This window comes from Schistocerca americana, chromosome X, assembly GCF_021461395.2.
Source record: "Schistocerca americana isolate TAMUIC-IGC-003095 chromosome X, iqSchAmer2.1, whole genome shotgun sequence".
NCBI classification, from domain to species: domain Eukaryota; kingdom Metazoa; phylum Arthropoda; class Insecta; order Orthoptera; family Acrididae; genus Schistocerca; species Schistocerca americana.
Window position 1 is genome coordinate 476,839,862 of NC_060130.1, and position 16,161 is coordinate 476,856,022.

Below are 16,161 nucleotides of genomic sequence, written 5' to 3' on the forward strand. Positions count from 1 at the left end.
TTCTGACGACTCTTCAGAGAGACTTTGTATAAGCAGGACAGCAGAGAATACTTAAATCTGTTTATTGTTGGACTATTTTCGGGGCCACATAACCACAATGTGAGGTATCAGCATTAAAGAAATGTATTATGTCGGAGCACAGTGAATTGAAACGTGGACAAATTGTTGGTTCACGCGTAATGGGTGCTTCTGTAATGTAGGTAGCATCGCATCGTATTGATCGAAGATTCATACCGCATACAAGGAAAGCTGTGGTCAAAGAATGTACGGTTGCAAGAAGACGGGGCTCCAGCCGACCACGTGGCACTCCAGTGAGGGAAGACCATTGTGTTCGGTGTACGGTTCTGGCGCGTCGTACTGCATCTGCAGCAGCAATTTGAGCAACTGTTGGCACCACAGTGACACAACGAACTGTTACAAATCGGTTATTTCACGGCCAGCTCCGAGCCAGACATCCTGTAGCGTGCATTTCGCTGATTCCAAACCACAGTCATTTGTGACTTCAGTGGTGTCTAGCGAGAACTCATTGAAGGACACGGTGGAGGTCTGTTGCGTTTTCTGACGAAAGCTGGTTCTGACTCGGTGGCAGTGAGGTTAGGAGAAGGCCAATTGAGGGCCTCCCACCAACCTGTCTGCATACTAGACACACTAGACATACACCTGGAGTTCTCGTCAGGGATGCCATTTCGTATGACTGCAGGAGCACTCTCATAGTTATCCAACGCGCCGTGACTACAAGTTTTTAAGTCCATCTTGTAATTCCATCTGTTGTGCTGCTGTTCATGAACAACATTCCAGATGATGTCTTCCAACAGGATTACGCTCGCCTACATGGTCTGTTATAACCCAACATGCTCTAGAGTGTGTCAACATTTCACCTTGGCCTGCTCGATCACTAGATCTGTCTGCAATCGAGCAGATGTGGGACATCATCGGACGATAACTCGAGCGTCATCCACAAACAGCATTGACCTTCCCTGTGTTGACCGACCGTGTGCAACAAGCCTGGAACTCCATTCCACAAACTGACATCCAGCACCCTTACAACAGAATGCATGTACGTTCGCATGCTTGCAGTCAACATTCTGGCGGTTACACAGGTTATTAGTGAACCAGCATTTCACATTTGCAATGGATTTTCGAGCGCTTACATTAACCTGTAATCTTGCAATGTCATTCACTTAAACATGTTACCTGGTCAAATGAATTCTTGCAATTTCATTTCTGTACATCAATTATTTATTGGTGTTGCGATTTTTATCCGTTAGTGTATATGGGAAAAAATACGTCACTTCAATGAGGAACCCTATACACTAAAGAGAAAACATCTTTCTAAATATATTGTCTTACATAATATAATATGCCACTGGTGACGGGTATTCGCTTCGGCGGTACATATACTAAAATTGGAACGATACAGAGAAGATTAGCATGGCCCCTGCGCAAGAATGACACGCAAAATCGTGAAGCGTTCCACATTTACCCCCCCCCCCCCCCCCCCCCCATGAACCATGGCCGTACCGTAGGTGCAACCACAAAGGAGGGGTATCTGTTGAAAGGCCAGACAATCGTGTGGTTTCTGAAGAGGGGCAGTAGCCTTTTCAGTAGTTGCAGGGGCAACAGTCTGGATGATTGACTGATCTGGCCTTGTAACACTAACCAAAACAGCCTTGCTGTGCTGGTACTGCAAACGGCTGAAAGCAAGGGGAAACTACAGCCGTAATTTTTCCCGAGGGCATGCAGCTTTACTGTATGGTTAAATGACGATAGTGTCCTCTTGGGTAAAATATTCCGGAGGTAAAATAGTCCCCCAATCGGATCTCCGGGCGGGGACTACTCAAGAGGACGTCGTTATCAGGAGAAAGAAAACTGGCGTTCTACGGATCGGAGCGTGGAATGTCAGATCCCTTAATCGGACAGGTAGGTTAGAAAATTTAAAAAGGGAAATGGATAGGTTGAAGTTAGATATAGTGGGATTTAGTGAAGTCCGGTGGCAGGAGGAACAAGACTTTGGTCAGGTGAATACAGGGTTATAAATACAAAATCAAACAGGGGTAATGCAGGAGTAGGTTTAATAATGAATAAAAAAATAGGAGTGCGGGTAACATACTACCAACAGCATAGTGAACGCATTATTGTGGCCAAGATAGACACGAAGCCCACGCCTACTACAGTAGTACAAGTTTATATGCCAACTAGCTCTGCAAATGACGAAGAAATTGAAGAAATGTGTGATGAAATAAAAGAAATTATGCAGGTAGTGAAGGGAGACGAAAAATTAATAGTCATGGGTGACTCGAATTCAAGAGTAGGAAAAGGGAGAGAAGGAAACATAGTGGGTGAATATGGATTGGGGGAGAGAAATGAAAGAGGAAGCCGTCTGGTAGAATTTTGCACAGAGCATAACTTAATCATAGCTAATACTTGGTTCAAGAATCATAAAAGAAGGTTGTATACATGGAAGAATCCTGGAGATACTAGAAGGTATCAGATAGATTACATAATGGTAAGACAGAGATTTAGGAACCAGGTTTTAAATTGTAAGACATTTCCAGGGGCAGATGTGGACTCTGATCACAATCTATTGGTTATGAACTGTAGATTAAAACTGAAGAAACTGCAAAAAGGTAGGAATTTAAGGAGATGGGACCTGGATAAACTGAAAGAACCAGAGGTTGTACAGAGTTTCAGGGAGAGCGTAAGGGAACAACTGACATGAATGGGGGAAAGAAATACAGTAGAAGAAGAATGGGTAGCTCTGAGGGATGAAGTAGTGAAGGCAGACGAAAATAGGTAAAATAGGTAAAATAGGTAAAAAGACGAGCGCTAGTAGAAATCCTTGGGTAACGGAAGAAACATTGAATTTAATTGATGAAAGGAGAAAATATAAAAACGCAGTAAATGAAGCAGGCAAAAGGGAATACAAACGTCTCAAAAATGAGATCGACAGGAAGTGCAAAATGGCTAAGCAGGGATGGCTAGAGGACAAATGTAAGGATGCAGAGGCTTATCTCACTAGGGGTAAGATAGATACTGCCTACAGGAAAATTAAAGAGACCTTTGGAGAAAAGAGAGCCACCTGTATGAATATCAAGAGGTCAGATGGAAACCCAGTTCTAAGCAAAGAAGGGAAAGCAGAATGGTGGAAGGAGTATATAGAGGGCGATGTGACTTGAGGACAATATTATGGAAATGGAAGAGGATGTAGATGAAGATAAAATGGGAGATACGATACTGCGTAAAGAGTTTGACAGAGCACTAAAAGACCTGAGTCGAAACAAGGCCCCGGGAGTAGACTACATTCCATTGGAACTACTGACGGCCTTGGGAGAGCCAGTCCTGAAAAAACTCTACCATCTGGTGAGCAAGATGTATGAGACAGGCGAAATACCCTCAGACTTCAAGAAGAATATAATAATTCCAATCCCAAAGAAAGCAGGTGTTGACAGATGTGAAAATTACCAAACTATCAGTTTAATAAATCACAGCTGCAAAATACTAACGCGAATACATTACAGACGAATGGAAAAACTCGTAGAAACCGATCTCGGCGAAGATCAGTTTGGATTCCGCAGAAATGTTGGAACACGTGAGGCAATACTGACCCTACGACTTATCTTAGAAAATAGATTAAGGAAAGGGAAACCTTCATTTCTAGCATTTGTAGACTTAGAGAAAGCTTTGGACAATGTTGATTGGAATACTCTCTTTCAAATTCTGAAGGTGGCAGGGGTAAAATACAGGGAGCGAAAGGCTATTTACAATTTGTACAGAAACCAGATGACAGTTATGAGAGTCGAGGGGCATAAAAGGGAAGCAGCGGGTGGGAAGGGAGTGAGACAGGGTTGTAGCCTGTCCCCGATGTTATTCAATCTGTATATTGAGCAAGCAGTAAAGGAAACAAAAGAAAAATTCGGAGTAGGTATTAAAATCCATGGAGAAGAAATAAAAACATTGAGGTTCGCCGATGACATTGTAATTCTGTCAGAGACAGCAAAGGACTTGGAAGAGCAGTTGAACGGAATGGACAGTGTCTTGAAAGGAGGATATACGATGAACATCAACAAAAGCAAAACGAGGATAATGGAATGTAGTCGAATTAACTCGGGTGATGCTGAGGGAATTAGATTAGGAAATGAGACACTTAAAGTAGTAAACGAGTTTTGCTATTTGTGGAGCAAAATAACTGATGATGGTCGAAGTAGAAAGGATATAAAATGTAGACTGGCAATGGCAAGGAAAGCGTTTCTGAAGAAGAGAAATTTGTTAACATCGAGTATAGATTTAAGTATCAGGAAATCGTTTCTGAATGTATTTGTATGGAGTGTAGCCATGTATGGAAGTGAAACATGGACGATAAATAGTTTGGACAAGAAGAGAATAGAAGCTTTCGAAATGTGGTGCTACAGAAGGATGCTGAAGATTAGAAGGGTTGACCACATAACTAATGAGGAGCTATTGAATAGAATTGGGGAGAAGAGGAGTTTGTGGCACAACTTGACAAGAAGAAGGGACTGGTTAGTAGGACATGTTCTCAAGCATCAAGGGATCACAAATTTAGCATTGGAGGGCAGCGTGGAGGGTAAAAATCGTAGAGGAAGACCAAGAGATGAGTACACTGAGCAGATTCAAAAGGATGTAGGTTGCAGTAAGTACTGGGAGATGAAGAAGCTTGCACAGGATAGAGTAGCATGGAGAGCTGCATCAAACCAGTCTCAGGACTGACAACAACAACAACAACAACAACAACTGGTGACGGGAACGTGCTCTAGAAATTAGTTCGGCAACTAAAAAATGTACCCACTATTGCGCAGATCATGTCAGTATTCAAGGTGTTATAAAAGCATACATACATAATTTTTAGTGTATTTGAAGAAGCCAGAACGTTTTATGTGACAAAAAGTCAAAAGCTCACTAACTAATAAATGTACCCACTACTGCGCAGATCATGTCAGTATTCAAGGTGTTATAAAAGTATACATACATAATTTTAGTGTATTTGAAGAAGCCAGAACGTTTTATGTGACAAAAAGTCAAAAGCTCACCTTTTCCTCACTAGGGTCCCGTGAAGGTTTTGACGCCAGTTATTTTGAGAGACGGTGTTGAAACTTCCGTGTCTTGAGTATTGTTTTGTAGTTGTTTCTGAATATGTCGTGCGTTTACATTGATGCAAACCTGGCATCTGCATGCTATTGAATGTATAACACGTTCATAAAAACCAGGTATTTCGTGGATAATGGCTCCATCTTCAAACGGGCAGCCAGTTTGAGTGTTTGTCGGGGTGTCTTCGATCAAACGCTTCATCCCCTTCCAAAAATAGAAACGAAAATAATCCCATAGGACAGAGACAACATTTCTAAAATACTAAAATACTGAGCATCACTGCTGTCAAAACTTTCATGGAACTCTAGGACGGTGCACCTGAAACTATTTCTGTCATAAAAGTGTTCCTTTGTATGTCTTCTAGATACCTTGAAATTTAGTGTAAGTAGGTTATTACACACTGTACGTAATTACTAATAATTTTTTCATAACGATTGTGTCTCAAATTACAGGCGTTACTTCTTGCACAATATCGAACTGACTTTCTAAGTTGGACATTAATGACTTTCTAGTGCATTAAGTGACAAAATACTCTATGCTGATTTTAGTAGGTATGACCTCAGTTGTTACTACGTTATTGCAATGTACTCCTTTTAATATCTTGTCTTGTAATCAGTGGTTCGTGCCACAAACCTGATGATTGGGTTCTTATGATTAAGTCTTACCGTCTGCGTAAAGGAATCGGATATTCGGCTATTAAACATCAATTCGTAGAGTCTGTTCTTCAGTTTTGTTCATGGAGAAATCTGATGTGCTACACACAAGCCACTCCACCCCTCCGAATCACGGACTCATCTGTCTCTTCATAAATCTTATCTTACCAGTTGAAATAAATAATTATAAGACATAATTTAACCATTTATACAATTAGGAAAGTTACAGTTAGCTTTCCCAACATTTTATTAAGATGATATGATAAATGACATGTGGATGCTAACATATATCTTCGGACTGTACAATATGCGATTGAACTTTAAGAACAAAAATATGGTTCAAGTAGGCTGCAATATATTTGTGCTATTACTTAATTTCGATCGTCGGTCATTTTCCAGCACTTATCACAAGCCTCAAGCTTCACATCACATTTGACTAAATAACCAGTACATATGTAAACACACGCATCGTTTTCATTTGCATATGTAGCATAAATGGAATCCATAGTGTACTAGGTTATGTGCTTTAATCCATTTGTATACGTGTACTACTGATGAACGCAATCTAGTACAGTACTGGATTGCATTTGTGCTATACACGCAAATGAAAACGATGTGTGGCTTTACATATGTACTGCTTATTTAGTCAAATGTGATGTGAAATTTGAGGCTTGTTATAAGTGCTTGAAAATGGCCGACGGTCGAAATTAGCTGATAAGAAAGACAATAAAGAAATGACAGCCTGCTTGGACCACGTTTCCGTCCTTGAAACATTCTGAGAATGTGAACCCCCACAAGAACAAATTTGTAAATAGTATAAATAAATGTAAATGTCGTGTGACTACGGCCTCCCGTCGGGTACACCGTTCGCCGGGTGCCAGTATTTCGATCTGACGCTGCTTCGGCGACTTGCGCGTCGATGTAAATAGGATTAAGCTCATTAATAAAACGTGTCGAATCCTTAATACAAGACATCGATTGACCAAAATACGATCGTAGTGTTTTCAAAAACTTTTAAATCAAATAGGTGAGCTAACTGGGTGCCATTACCGTGAGTCTTCGTGTATTTTAGTTAGAAAAATATAGCCCCAAATGTAGCGCAACTGAAGTGACAAGATGGTTTTCGGTATTCAGTTCGATTGTAAAGCTCTTTTTTAAATAAACTGTCAAACAGCGATGAGTATTTAACTAATAGGGTCATTAATTTCATATACTAGTGCAGATCCAATAGGTCAATACTATTTTTGTGGTAGTCGCTTACATTCTAAACTACCATTATACTGTCCTTGTCATCAAGGAGAACAATTTTGCTGTCATCATCGTTTATAAGTTTCCCTATCATCCACAGTTATATTACCTTTAGATGTTCTCATCTGTGCTAATACTCAGCTCGTGTATATTCAAATTCCCTCTCAGATCACAGCGTATACACGAGTTGCTGGAGGAATTTAAAGACGGCAAATGATTGCGGGACACGATGTGCGAGGTGCACAGAAATTGGGAATTTAACGAATCCACTATGGTTTCATGTAGCACACAGAGATAGTTGAAAATTATATTTTTATGAATGAAAAGCCGCCAACTGCCTGTCTTCCGATTTTTAGGTTTTCCAAGACTTAGTGGAAATGAAATCTAAAAGCACAAATAGAAGCATATTAGTTTTTAGAAATGCTAAGGAAATCCAACTTGTGACACTTTCTGCTATGAAGATCAAAGTCTAATACTTTTTACAGTACCAACAGTTGCTAAATGCTTCATTTCTTTTGTATCTGTGGCTGCATTTATTAGATGATGTCAGCCACCGTCATTTGTAATCTCTCCTATTCTAATTTTAAATGAGTTTCTTAAGCTTGTAGGGGAGGTACTTTATGCAACGTAAAAAATGTATTGAAGTTCACCTGAACATCATTTGTTTTATTTGTTTTCCTTTACCATAATGTATGTCCTCAGGCAACAATAAATGACACTGCCGGCTTCAAGAACGGAGTAGATTATAACTATGGGGATACAACTGAGCTGACTTCGAGGTTCTAAGTTCAAGTGGTCTCGTAATGTAGCCCACAGCCTCTCCTCGTATCTTAAAGCTTCTCTGATGAGTGTATTCTTTTTCGTCAAATATGACATGACGACATTCAGTAGCTCTGAAAAGCATGTTTCATCCATTCTTAAATTATTCCGAAAATCTCCACCTCACGGCTCCTTAAGTAACGTAGCGTGGCTAAATTCCTTCATTTGCATTAGTCGCTTGTTTTCCCACACGTTTCTCTATGCTTCTTTTGGCCTTGTTAGCTCTAAAACAGCCAATGACAATCAGTTTTCGCGTCTGTGTAATACCAAGCAGCATCTCGTGGAACACAACCTCAATGAACGTAAGATAAACAATTAGCAACCGAGGTGGCGCTTTAATCGCTGAGTGAAGTCGGTGCGGACGTGTGTACGCCGCAAGAAATTGTTCGGTCGTCCGATAAATTGGTGCGTTTGTAGGGCCTTTCGATTGGGATACAAAGTAATGAACATTGGCTCCCTTCTTCTCTACTTGCTTCATCCAGTCGTTTGGCGAATTTCAAGTACACTCCTTTCAAGCAACTATAGGAGAAATAATGAAGATGGTATATAATAATTAAAATTCCCATTGCCCTATTAGTAGTATAAATTCTGATAAAGATAATTTGCAGCAGTGGTAGCAAGTAGTCCTACAGAACGAGGCTGTTCACAGTACAGATGAATTCGATGCGCAATGTGGGCGCCCCTCCTCCCCCCCCCCCCCTCCACACACCACACACACACACACACACACACACACACGCACGACTCAGACATGCCATAAATGAGAAACAAAACCAAACAGTAAATAAATTAATAATTAATGTCATTATGTGAAATTATATAATATTAGAGAAGACGTAAATAGAGGGAGAACGTATAATTTGAACTGGTTTATTACAACACTTGCATGAACATTTAAGTGCGGTGTCGCGGTGGCTAAGAGAAAAGACTCATTAGAAACAATGGCGGTCCGAATACCTGTTCGACCATCTGGGTTCCATTTTCCTGTGGTTTAGTTGAATCATTTTGAGCAAACGCTAGGATAATACATTCGTGAAGGGAACACACTCAGCCCTCTTCCACATGCTTGGCCAATCCGAACATGTGATCCATTTCTAATAACCTCATCATCGACGCTACGTTAAACCCTAATGAACCGTCCTAAAATTCCTGATCATAGGAAGCACACACCTATCTTGTCAGATTACATCACAAAAATTTAATGTTATACGTTGGAGGGTGTGGAAGTGTTTACTGTACTGATAATCGTATACGAAGATGAAAATTGCTGATTACCTTCAGCAACAGAAAAGCATCGTTGTCTAGTCCAGGAGAAATAGCGTTGGAAATAATGAAAACTAATATGCGGAAGTTAAACATGAGTGGAAGGTAAGGAAAATGTAGTTCCGCGTGAGTAATGGTTGAGTAAGCATCGTACGCACGCATATTGGACGGTGGGCCGCATGTTGAAGGAGGGGAACCGCCGAACCCTCGCTGCCGTTTATTAGTAGCACACCCTGGTGTTCCCATGCCATATACAGTGATTTTCAGCTCACCATCAACAACGCGAATCATATCAATAAGCGCACAGTGAACTTAAAAGTTACATGACAGTGGTCGTTTTGTAGTGTACTCGGAGAGCATAGATAAAAAAAAAAATGTATGCTGCACCCGATGGCACTAGGAAAAAGAGCCCACAGCAGGACAGTAACGTACAAATCTGTATACTGAACACTTCATCATCAGGGAGTAAGAGTTAAAACGGAGATTGTAAGCGCTGGAAATGTAAAGGCAGTCATTAGCTCTCTAAACCAGCCCGAAGCTAACAAAATGGCTCTGAGCACTATGGGACTTAACATCTGTGGTCATCAGTCCCCTAGAACTTAGAACTACTTAAACCTAACTAACCTAAGGACATCACACACTCCCATGCCCGAGGCAGGATTCGAACCTGCGACCGTGGCAGTCCCGCGGTTCCGGTCTGAGCGCCTAGAACCGCTAGACCACCGCGGCCGGCTCCGAAGCTAACATATACGATTCCTTAATAATAATGCAAGAAATGATTCAAAACGTCAACATTTCCCTGACTGCGGAGGACATACACTACTGGCCATTAAAATTGCTACACCAAGAAGATGGCCGGCCGGAGTGGCCGAGGGGTTCTAGGCGCTACAGTCAGGAACCGCGCGACCGCTACGGTCGCAGGTTCGAATCCTGCCTCGGCCATTGATGTGTGTCATGTCCTTATGTTAGTTACGTTTAAGTAGTTCTAAGTTGTAGGGGACTGATGACCTCAGATGTTAAGTCCCATAGTGTTCAGAGCCATTTGAACGATTTTTATTTAAGCAAGAAGATGAAGTGCTGCAGATGTGAAATTTAACAGACAGGAAGAAAATGCTGTGATATGCAAATGATTCACTTTTCAGAGAATTCACACAAGGTTGGCACCGGTGGCGACACTTACAACGTGCTGACATGAGGAAAGTTACCAACCGATTTCTCATACATAACAGCAATTGACTTTCGTTGCTTGGTGAAACGTTGTTGTGATGCTTCGTGAAGTAGGAGAAATGCGTACCATCACGTTTCCGACTTTGATAAAGGTCGGATTGTAGCCTATCGTGATTGCGGTTTATCGTATCGCGACATTGCTGCTCGCGGTGGTCGAGATCCAATGACTGTTAGCTGAATATGTAATCGGTGGGTTCAAGAGGGTAATACGGAACTCCATGATGGATCCCAACGGCCTCGTCTCACTAGCAGTCGAGATGACAGGCATCTTATCCGCATGGCTGTAACGGATCGTGCAGAGACGTTTCGATCCCTGAGTCAACAGATGGGGACGTTTGCAAGACAACAACCATCTGCACGAACAGTTCGTCGACGTTTGCAGCAGCATGGACTATCAGCTCGGAGACCATGGCTGCGGTTACCCTTGACGCTGCATCACAGACAGGAGCGCCTGCGATGGTGAGCTCAACGACGAACCAGGGTGCACGAATGGCAAAACGTCATTTTTTCGGATGAATCCAGGTTCTGATTACAGCATCATGATGGTCGCATCCGTGTTTGGCCACATCGCGGTGAACGCACATTGGAAGCGTGTATTCGTCATCGCTATACTGGCGTATCACCCGTCGTGATCGTATCGGATGCCATTGGTTACACGTCTCAGTCACCTCTTGTTCGCATTGACGGCACTTTGAACAGTAGACGTTACATTTCAGATGTGTTACGACCCGTGGCTCTACCCTTCATTCGATCCCTGCGAAACCCTACATTTCAGCAGGATAATGCACGATCGCATGTTGCAGGTCCTGTACGGGCATTTCTGGATACATAAAATGTTCGACTGCTGCCCTGGCGAGCACATTCTCCAGATCACTCACCAATTGAAAACGTCTGGTCAATGGTGGCCGAGCAACTGGCTCGTGAGATTAAGCCAGTCGCTACTCTTGATGAACTGTGGTATCGTGTTGAAGCTGCATGGGCAGCTGTACCTGTACACGCCATCCAAGCTCTGTTTGACTCAATGCCCAGGCGTATCAAGGCCGTTATTACGGCCAGAGGTGTTGTTCTGGGTACTGATTTCTCAGGATCTATCCTCCCAAATTGCGTGAAAATGTAATCACATGTCTGTTCTAGTGTAATATATTTGTCCAATGAATACCCGTTTATCATCTGCACTTCTTTTTGGTGTAGCAATTTTAATGGCCAATAGAGTACTACCAGTAATTGAGTGTGATGTGCCAGTAGCATCAGGAACGAGATATCACAGGAGGACCATGCAAAGTAATGCAGAAAGGAGACCTCCAACAGGAGACGTCGTTACAATCAAATCACAGCAGAGACCATCTTACCTTAAGTAAACGGTTTGTGGTGCCGAATAGATCCTTCCATTTTCCATGTGCTGCAGTGCAACAACTCTTTGCGTATGGTAGCAAGCAATGCAACTGACAAACAAGATACACTCACTGCGCTGGTAGAAATAGCATTAACAAATATGCTAAAGAAGCAGAATGAGATTCTCACTCTGCAGCGGTGTGTGCGCTGATATGAACCTTCCTGGCAGATTAAAAGTGTATGCCGGACCGAGACTCGAACTCGGGACCTTGGCCTTTCAAAATGGCAAAATTGTTCAAATGGCTCTGAGCACTATGGGACTTAACATCTATGGTCATTAGCCCCCTAAAACTTAGAACTACTTAAACCTAACTAACCTAAGGACATTACACAACACTCAGTCATCACGAGGCAGAGAAAATCCCTGACCCCGCCGGGAATCGAATCCGGGAACCCGGGCGCGGGAAGCGAGAACGCTACCGCACGACCATGAGCTGCGGACCCGTAGCCTGTCGCGGGCAAGTGCTCTACCACTTTCCCGCGATAGGCAAAGGTCCCGAGTTCGAGTCTCGGTCCGGCACACAGTTTTAATCCGCCAGGAAGTTTCCTCCTAAAAAAGCATTTTCTGTATCTGTCCAGTGTCAAGGAATCACAACTCAATGGATGAAACATGTCCTGAGCGCGCAGCATAAGGAAATTACGCATGCAATGGCTTACAGTAACACCAGTTACCAAGGAGCTTTTTCATCTGAAAACAGGCAGTATGCAGTGACAACAATGCAGCCAATCTACGAACAGGACCGTGCAGTATTTTCAACATTGCCAGTGCCGGCGACAGTTCCACCGCCTCACTATGTTCGGCTACTACGGCAGCTGGTGTTTACACCGCCAGTGACGGGGCAGTGGCCCGCCAACCCTTCTACCACAACAACTTGGGACAGCCTCGCGGCTGCAGACGACAAACAAGCGCGACGTGCAGCCTCTCAGCATGCACGTCGATAAGCAACAAGAAACACAAAACTAGCTGTGTCCGGCTAAAATCCATATCGTCCCGAACCTCAGCACTTCACTCCGAGTGAACAAACAGAAAATCTTTTAATTATCTATATTCGTACCCCCATACTAAGTATTCAGCAACAACTAGATACAGCCAAATCTTCGAATTCTCCCGCCTTAGGACAGAGTATTAGACTTAGTGTTTCTGATCTGCTCACTTCAGTGTCTTTAAGTGATTGTGTAACTCGTCAAGAGCATACTACGTGCAGTGTAATGCGAGGTCGCTTACGAACATTAGTTTCATCCACTACACCAAATCACACAAATTATCAGTTTCTGCCTTTTCTGAATCATGGCTGAAGCCCACGGAGGACTTCCAGTTCTCTGGAGACGACGTAATTAGGACCGATAGAAACGACGGAGACGGAGGGGTAGTTACAGTTGAGAAAGATATACTTGATCATAAATACAACAACCCAGCCACACAGGCCGTAGCAGCAGCCACACGTACGTTATACACTGAACTGACAAAAGTCATGGCATAGCGATATACACATACAGGTTGCGGTAGTGTCGCGTACACAAGGTACAAAAAGGCAGTTGTACTAAAATATGGTTCAAATGGCTCTGAGCACTATGGGACTTAACAGCTGTGGTCATCAGTCCCCTAGAACTTAGAACTACTTAAACCTAACTAACCTAAGGACATCACACACATCCATGCCCGAGGCAGGATTCGAACCTGCGACCGTAGCAGTCGCGCGGTTCCGGACTGCGTGCCTAGAACCGCCAGACCACCGCGGCCGGCGAGATGACTGGGTGTTGTATGTCTTTCATCATTTCATCCTCATTCACTCGCAAGTCGCTGTAGTGGCGTTAAAGAACTTGTGGAGCGGCGACCGAACCGCCTCGTGAGGGGTCTCCCGGCCACCAATGCCATATGCTCATTATTATTATTATTATTATTATTATTATTATTATCTTCATTTAACGACCGAGAGCAGCGGCGTTTGCGTAGATTTTTCAGTGCTAACAGACAAGCAGCACTGCGTAAAATAAACGCATAAATAATGTGGGACGTACGACGAATGTAAACATTAGTAGAGAGCGGCGAAATTTGACGTTAATAGCCTATGGCTGCAGATGACCCAAGGGACTGCCTTTGCTTGCAACACGACAGTGCCTGCAGCGTTTCTCCTGGGCTCGTGACCGTATCGGTCACACCGTATCCGATTGGAAACCGTGACCTGGTCGATAAGTTCCGATTGTAGTTGGTAAGAGCTGATGGTAGGTTTTGAGTGTGGCGCAGACCCCTCGAAGCCATGGACCCAAATTGTCAACAGGGCACTATGTAAGCTGGTGGTAGCTCCATAATGGTGTGGGTTGTGTTTACTTGGAAAGGAGTGGGTCTTCTGGTCCAACTTAACCGATCAGTGGCTGTAAATGGCTATGTCCGGCTACTTGCAGACCATTTGCAGCCGTTCATGCGTTTCATGTTCCAAACCACGACGGAATTTTTATGGATGGCTGTGCTCCATGTCACTGGGACACAATTCTTCTCGATTGGTTTGAAGAACGATCTTGACAATTTGATCGAATAATCTGTTCACCCAGATAGCCGGACGTAAATCTCATCGAACATTTATGGGACATAATCGAGAGTTCACTTTGTGCAGAAAATCCTGCATCGGCAATACTTTCACAGTAGTGGACGGCTGTAGAGGCAGTGTGGCTCAATATTTCCGCAGGGTACTTCCAACGACGTGAGTCCATGACACGTCGAGCTGCTGCACTACGTCGGGCAAAAGTAGGTCAGACATAATATTGGGAGGAGCTATTCCCATAGCTTTTGTCACAACACGTAACAAATGAACAAATATCAAACTACACATACACACCATAAACAAAGCATGAAGGGCAAACACACAGCAACAGTTGGCAATGCAACTACCGGTGGCCATACACAACGTTCAGCACTCAGTGATCGGTACAAATAATGTGTTGTAATAAATGTGGACGAAAGAACGACGAACATTTTTCATCTGGAGACCGAGTAAGCACATGAACTAACACAACTGATAACGGCAATGGTCGCGTTCCAACAGTGGCTAACAAAAAACTGACTGAATATACCCACAACTAAATCAAAAACAGTACTGTTTTCGAAGACCAAAGTAAATCAGCTTGCAGTTAGATCACTGCCCCTGTACCACTTCCCTATGAAAATGCCAATCAAATACCTGGGACTCTTCATCGACCGTAAGCTAATCTGGAAGGTGCACAAAGGATATGTAACTAAGATATGTAATACGGCATTCAACATAATCATAACTATACCAGGGTTTGGGTAGGGGTTCACCGCACTGTGATGCCTCTATTCATTGGTTGTAGAGGAAGTTGTTACGGATCTGGCGCTAACAAGTACCTGAAAAGAATTAATAAATGCCAATATACTCTGAGCTGACAAAATTCATGGGATAGCGATATACACATATACAGATGGCGGTAGTATCGCGTACACAAGGTTTGAAAAAGCAAACATTAGCGAAGCTGGCATTGGTACTCAGAAGATTCATGTGAAAAGATTTTCGACGTGATTATTGTCGAACGACGGGAATTAACAGACTCTGAACGCGGAATGGTAGTTGGAGCTAGACGCGAGGGACATTCTATTTTATGAAACGTTAGGGAATTCAATATTTCAAGATCCACGTTGTCAAGAGGGTGTCTAGAATACCAATTTCTATGCGTTACCTCTCACCACAGACAACGCAGCCCCCTGCGGGTTCGGGGGTAAGAATAGGTCCGCGGTATTTCTGTCTGTCGTAAGAGGCGACTAAAAGGAGTCTCAACTGTTTCGGCCTTCAATGTGATGGTCCCCACTGGGGTTTGACCTCAATTTTTCCTAATTCAACAGAAGTACGAGCCTTTTGGGAAACGACACCTTACGTGGTGCACCATCAGTCCTCTGTGCCCTAAGACCTTGGCACTCTTTATCGTCTTGGCGTCGTAACTGCACCTTCCATCCCTCATTTGGGGCATACACCCCTGATGGATTGTGTAAGTTACACCATTAGTGCGTCACCATCTGCACCCACGATACCTATGGACTTCCCATGGCACCCAAAATCCAGCACTGTAGCCAGCCTGTTGTGGTGGGGTCGTCATGTACCATCTAGGTTGTAGCCCCCTGACAACACAGGGATCGTACTGCCGATACCTGAGCTGACACCTCCCCACGTAAGCCAAGGAGTAGATGCTCGTCTCTCTGGGGCATCAGGACTCCTGGCAACGGCCATCCTGCCAGGTGGCCTTTGCTGTGGCCTGGTGGCGACCGTGGGGAGAGCCCCTGGTCGGAGTGGGTGGCGTCGGGGCGGATACCCCGAAATGAAGCGGGTGAAGTCTCAATCCGGTGGTCGCACCACCACCAACGTCTCTAAGCGCGGTAAGATAGAATTTAATGCTGTAACATATAACCCCAACTCGTTCCCTTCCCAAGCCACGCCATGGGACGAACGTA

The 16,161-nt window shown here is 43.5% G+C and overlaps 1 non-coding gene across 1 annotated transcript; it reads left to right on the forward strand.

The window, feature by feature from the left end:
- Positions 1 to 1,376: 1,376 nt before the first annotated feature.
- Positions 1,377 to 1,483, forward strand: LOC124557473. Its single transcript, XR_006968730.1, has one exon. It is a non-coding gene; the product is annotated as a U6 spliceosomal RNA (small nuclear RNA).
- Positions 1,484 to 16,161: the final 14,678 nt, after the last annotated feature.